Below are 6,386 nucleotides of genomic sequence, written 5' to 3'. Positions count from 1 at the left end.
AGCATATCCTTCCTTTGATTTACACAGTGGCTGCATCCCTGGCCAGTTCATGAGTAATCAAACACCTTTAGAAAAATAATCAAACCATGTTGTGTTTAAATGCAAAATTGAGTGAGATTCTAGACTCTGCTGGTCAGAAAGAGGGATGCCGACAGTTCTTGCTGGGCGCGACAGTCCTGCACACTGAGATGTCCAGTTTCCAGGAATCCTGTCTGCTGAATGGGAGCAGCACCACCCCCAACTGGTAAGAACTTAAACCCCTCATAAAAGTCCACATGCCCCTGGGGTGGTAAAAAACCCTTTGAGAAACACTAGTTTCAGAAGAGTCTGGCAGCTTCAGAGACCAGATGGACCCTAGCCATGGGTAAACTGCTCCCTGAGGCTCAGTTTTCTCCTCTGTTAAATGGGGGCTTTTGATGTTGGGTAAGGTGGTGCATTGACACATGGCAGGTACTCAATGGGCAGGAACTCTGTCCTTCCATCCCTAGTCCTCAGTCAGGCATCTAAGCCCCCACCCTTCCTCTCACTCCAGGAGTGGGGCTTCAGACAAGCCTAGCCCTGTATGCTTCCAGAAGCTTCTATGGGTTGGCCTTGCATTGCATCTGAGCTCCCTTGCCCTTCTAAAGCTTGTGCCATCCAGAAACCTGCAACCCCTATTGGCCTGTAATTCCTTCACTGAAACACTGCTTGAGCACTTGCTGTGTGCGCCAAAAGCCCTGTGAGGGTATGAGAGGAGTCACAGACTGGGGCTCAGATCCAAGGCTCAGCACAAGCCCTGTGCTGTCTAAAGGCAGCAGGGAGGGCTTCCTGGAGGAAGAGGTACCGAATAGGTCCCTGAGGATGGGGAAGGTTTGGACATGAAGCTCTGAGGAGAAGAGCATCCTGGGTAGAAGAAATATTGAGGTCAATTTCTGAGAGGCTGGGACATGGAAGGTAATTAGAAAATCGTTCTGTTACTAGCCTAATGCAGGCCCTATCTGTTCCAGTCTGCACCACTGCACCCATGCCTCCAGTCTTCTGGCCTCCAGCTGCGCCCCTCCAGTCCATCCCTGGCACCTGTGCCAAGAGGGCATCTTCCCCCAATTTACTTGTAACCTTCTTCAGCTCTGCTTAAACCCTCCATGGCTCCCATATCCTGCTGGGCTTTTAGATCCTTGGTGACTTGGACCATTGGTTGTTCCGGCCTCCACTCTAGGACTTCCTGCCCATACTCTTGGGTTTATTCATGTTTTCATTCAACACATGTTTATTGAACACCTGCTGTATGCCAGATCTTGCTCTAGAGGCCAGGCAACTAGTAAAACCCAAGCGGAGAAATTCTGGATTCACGGGACTGACATTTTGGTGGGGAGGTAGACAAGAAAACCTAAAAACATGAGATGACAGTAGGCATTAAGAATAGATAAGAAAAACATAGTAGGGGGGCGCCTGGGTGGCACAGCGGTTAAGCGTCTGCCTTCGGCTCAGGGCATGATCCTGGTGTTTTGGGATCGAGCCCCACATCAGGCTCTTCCACTGTGAGCCTGCTTCTTCCTCTCCCACTCCCCCTGCTTGTGTTCCCTCTCTCGCTGGCTGTCTCTATATCTGTCAAATAAATAAATAAAATCTTTAAAAAAAAAAAAAGAAAAACATAGTAGGGTCAGGGGACAGAGAGTAAGAAAGGAGTTTTCTTAAATATGTATTTTTAAAATTTAAGGGTTGGTCGGATACCATTTTGTCCTTCCTGGCTTAAAAAAATCCAGACTTTGATCCTATGACAGTTTTGTGCCTGATTCTGAGGATGGCTTTTTATTGGACTTGGCTGATCTTGGCCGTCCCACTCCCCTTTGCCAACGATTGGTCTAGGGATGGGCATGTGATTCCATTTGGGCCAGTAGTATTTAAGGGAAAGACTTCCAGGGGCATCTGGGAATGGTTTTCCTAGACAGGGACATGTGGAGAGAAAGCCCTTTTTGCCATATCTCCCCTTACTTTTCGCTTGAGCTGCTCTCGTGAGGGGATGTGATGTTGGGAGCTGTGGCACCTCTCCTGTGACCATGAGCGGAGATTGACTGGCATGCCGAGAGTGGCAGAGTGGGGACATTGTGTCCTTGGTGACATCAGTGAACCCTTGAACAAGAACAGGGTTTTCACTTTAGAACTTCTTCAGTCAACACTAACGTTTAAGATACAACTTCTTGTCGGTTGGTGTTACTGGTTCTCAGTGTGCTGAGCTATGACTGTCCCCAGCCTCAAGCAGCTAGAGCCAGCTGAGTGGCTGGAGTTCCCAGGCTTATAGTCTCTGACCTCAAGCAGTGCCTTGTATCTCCCACAGTGGCCAAACCATGCCGTCCTCTCTCCGCATACCATGGAGGGATGGGGTGGAGGTTGGGTACTCTTCACTGTTCCCCAGACTCTCCAGACCCTATCTGGCTTCATGCTTTTCTACTTGCTGTTCTCTCTGCCCAATCTAGCAAACTCCTACTCATCCCTCGAAGCCCAGTTAGAGGTCAAACGTTGCTTCTTCTATGAAAGTTCTCCAAGCCCCCAAGCCTCTGCTTCAATATCTCCTGTGTGTTTTATTCTCCTCTGCCACTCACTCCCAATGTCTGATGGTCTCTCCGGTTAGAGACTGGGCCTCCCACAAGTCCAGGAACTGGGTTTTCATTTATACATGCGGTCCCCATTCCTAATGCAAGGACTGGAGGGCTCAGAGCAGGGGCTAATGATTTTCGTTGATTAGCTGAATGCATAGGGTGAGGGAGTGAATGAATGAGTGAATTTTCCCAGTCTCCAGACTTTGGGCAGAGGCCAGATTGGCCTCTCCTCTGTGCAGGGCACAGTGCAGAGGTGGGTGCTGGCACAGTGGTCATACCAGTGATTTGGAGGTGACTCTCCTCAAAGGTAGACCAGGTGGCCCTGCTGCTCACAGGGCAGGTGGAGGCCTGCCTGCTCCCAGCCCTCCTGCTTCCCCTAATCTCTGCTTCTCTCCGTCCATCTCGGGCAGGCAGCCTCCCAGGGGCCAGTCCCACCCTCTTTCTCCCCCGGGCCTCTGCCAGCTAAGTTATCCTCTCTGCCATCTCCAGGACTGCCGGATCAGCCCCCTCCTTCTTTCAGGTGTGCTTGGGGGCTGGGGTGGGACGGTGGAGAGTGAGACAGGTGACAGTCCTAGCTGCTCTGGGGAAAATTAATTAGCCTGGGTTCACAAATCGCTTTGAAGATTTAAAAAAAGCAAAAGCAAAAGAAAATACATGCACTAGTCCCTTATCGAGACGATTATTACCTTCAGGCTTACCTCTCCCCTTTGCGAGGGCAGGGTATGTCCCCATTCCACTCCATACCTGTTTTTCTAGAAAATCCAACTTCTGAAATTCAGGCAGTTTGGTGCACGGTGCAAGAAAAGGAGCATTTTGGCCCTGCCAAAACTGCTGAAAACCAGTTCCCAGTTGCTGCTGGAATCTGGGGCTTCAGATGTGGGTTCGGATTCTGAGCCCAGTGAACCTGGGCTGGGGCCTAAGCTCTCTGAGCCTCCGTATTTCAGCAACATGAGGATGGGTAATGCTTCCTTCGGGAATGAGCATACAACAGGTGCTCAGTAAACAGAGCTCCTGACTGTCTGGGGACAGAGCAGACAGAGTCCACACAGCCCCCAGGTAGAGGCTGCGCCTGTTGTCTGGGCTTGGTTTCCCAGCTACCTCCCCAGGGACCACCCAGCCAGCCTGCCTGCTACGGGGCAGACTCCGGCTCGGAACCGCAGAAACAGCTGACAGCTGCCAGGATGCCAGCTTCCTCCCTATAGAGAGAAAGGCCTCACAGGGCCCCGCCGGGCCAGGGCGGGCCACATAGTAGACCTTTGGTGTCATGCCCCCAGCCTGGAGTCAGCTCCTTGACATGCCCTGGAATGTTCCTGCTGCCCTTTCCTGAAGAGGAAACTGAGGCTCGGAGAGGTCAGTCTCTGGTTCATGGATAGCCGGCTGGGCTTCCTGGCTTCACACCCCAGCTGGGCTGGGGGAGGGGGTGGCTGACAGGCAGGCAGGTGAGGTTTGGCAGAGGGAAGGTCTGTGAGCTTTTATGGGGCTTCAAAAGTTTGGCATGGTTCAGCTTGAGGTGGGCGACGCTTCCTTCTTGAGGACCCCTCCCCCTCTCAGGTCCTGGCATACCTGCCAGGCAACAGGTGGGCCTCAGAACCAGCTCGTTTATGGCTCCAGGTGAGTGATCGAGGGGCCCCCCACTGAGGAGTTGGGGGAGGGCTCCTCAGGCTCCAGATGAAAGGCCAGAGGTGCCCCCCTCCTCTCTACCCCTCCCCACCTGGGGCCCCAGCTCCCGACCAGCTCTATCACCTGGAGCTCAGACACCCAAGGGCATCCTGGGAAGCCAGAGTGCTTCTCCTTTATTCCACTCCCCATGCAGGCACCCGCCCTCTCCTATTGGGTGCCCTCTGCCTTGCAAGGCATATTACAAGTGCCTAGAAGGTGCCGCGCCTGCGGAGAGAGTGGCGGTGCTGGCGGGCTTGCTCCAGCGCGGGGGCATTCCCTCTGAGCCTGTTCCTTCTGTAACACGGGGATAAGAATGGCCTCCCTCGCAGGGCTGCAGAGGGGAATAAATGAGCTAGAGAAACAGCCGAAGCGGGGGGCTCACAGGTGCTGGTTCTCAGCAGCCACGGACCCACCTTGTGCAAGCCACAGGGGATCGAGGGGGGCAGTGAGGTTGGGGACGCCATCTCCTGGGGAGACGGGACTGCTGCTGTTGGTGTCAGCGTGCTGGCAGGCTCCTAGCCGACCTTCGCCCTCCAGGAACTTGCAGAGTAAGATGGGAGAGGAGGCAGCGATGATGAGGATGACAGCCAGGACTAGCATCTGTTGAGACCTACTGTGTGCCAGCCCCTGTACGAAACGCTCTACACGTGTCACCTCTTCGAATGGCCTCCGCCACGCCAACCCAGGAAGTCGGTATTTTGTGGCCATTCTCCATTTTGGGAGGAGGACCTGAAGCGCAGAGGGGTTGGGGCATGGCCTGAGGACACAACACACAGCTAGGAAGTGGCCAACCAACCATCTGAACCCAGGCTATCAGGCTGTAAGGCCACTACTTCTGACTGTGGAATCACGCCGCCTTCCCAAGAACGCTAAGGATCTTCATACTACACCCAAGTACAGGCTTAATGTCAGAAAGGAGAAGGAAAGAGGAATCTGGAAGATGCCCCATTGGTCTTCCGAAGCTACAGCTGTCTTCTGCTCACACACCATCTGTGGCTCCCCAGTGCCTGTAGGACTTGATGTAGGACCCTGGGTCCCCTAACCCCCGTGTCCTCCTCACCCTCTATGGCGCATGTCACCTGCTGGCCACTCCCTGGCCGGCCTCATCTTCCCAAGCATCTTTCTTCCCCCACTGCCGACCTGCTCTCTGCCCTACCCTTTTCTCCCTTTCCACAAGTCCAGCTCCTGGCCTCCAGCTCCCATGCTGCCTTGGCTCCCTGGGCTGGAGGGAACAGTCACCCCTGCCCTGCCCCAGGCTGGCGAGTTCCTGGGCCTGCCAACCAGACATAGTTGCTCCAGGAGTTTCTAAAAAGTGCTGGACTTTAATACCGTGATTATTGTCACATTTTTGTTTTTAGTTTTTAAACCCCTGAGTGTACAGTAGAGATGTATGTATTGCAGAAAGTCTGGAAGATAGAAAAGCAGAAGGCAAACAAAGGCTCTTAGAACCCTGCACCCCGCCGCCCTCCTCCAAGAGATACTGTTATGAATGCCTATGGGTCCTGCCAGCAGGCTTCTCTCTTGATGCACAATTTCAAAGCATTTATTTAAATTGGGAAGTGCCACCTTTTCCTTTCGTATTTCAGGCTCTGCTCCCCAGGGGTCGGTAAGTCCTCCTGCATGTAGCCTAAATGCCTCTCACGGGCTTCACTGCCGGTCAGGCCCCCCAAAGCGGTGGGCCCCTAAGAGGCTGCCATCCTGGGTTGCAGGGGAGGGTGAGAAAGGGGGTCTTCACTGGAATCTGGTCAGAGGTTCTGGGCACCCCACTAAACAAGGACTAGGGGGTCGCTAAGTAGCCCCAGCAACCTGGAAGGCCAGTTCCACGGGGCCGGCGCCTCTGTCTGTCTTGTCCCTCCTGTGTCTCCATGACCTACGCAGCACCGGGCCCAGAGTGGGTGAGCATGCCTGTGGAGTGACCGTGGGAGTAAGTGCCGTGTGCGGAGGCGGGGAGGTGGCACAGACCAGAGGGAAGGCCTTGCGTGCCCTCCAAGGCTTGAACATCACATCAGAGGCTGGGCTGTCCCCCGGGGTCAGGGGGAGGGGAGAGCCCTGGGGCCAGGCTAGGGTGGAGGGGCTTCCTGGCAGGGTCAGGAGGCCCCACCCAGCCCCCCCCAACTCTCCCCACCCCCCCGCCCGCTGGGACACAGGAAG

This window comes from Ailuropoda melanoleuca, chromosome 4, assembly GCF_002007445.2.
Source record: "Ailuropoda melanoleuca isolate Jingjing chromosome 4, ASM200744v2, whole genome shotgun sequence".
NCBI lineage: Eukaryota > Metazoa > Chordata > Mammalia > Carnivora > Ursidae > Ailuropoda > Ailuropoda melanoleuca.
This window is presented reverse-complemented; position numbering follows the sequence as displayed.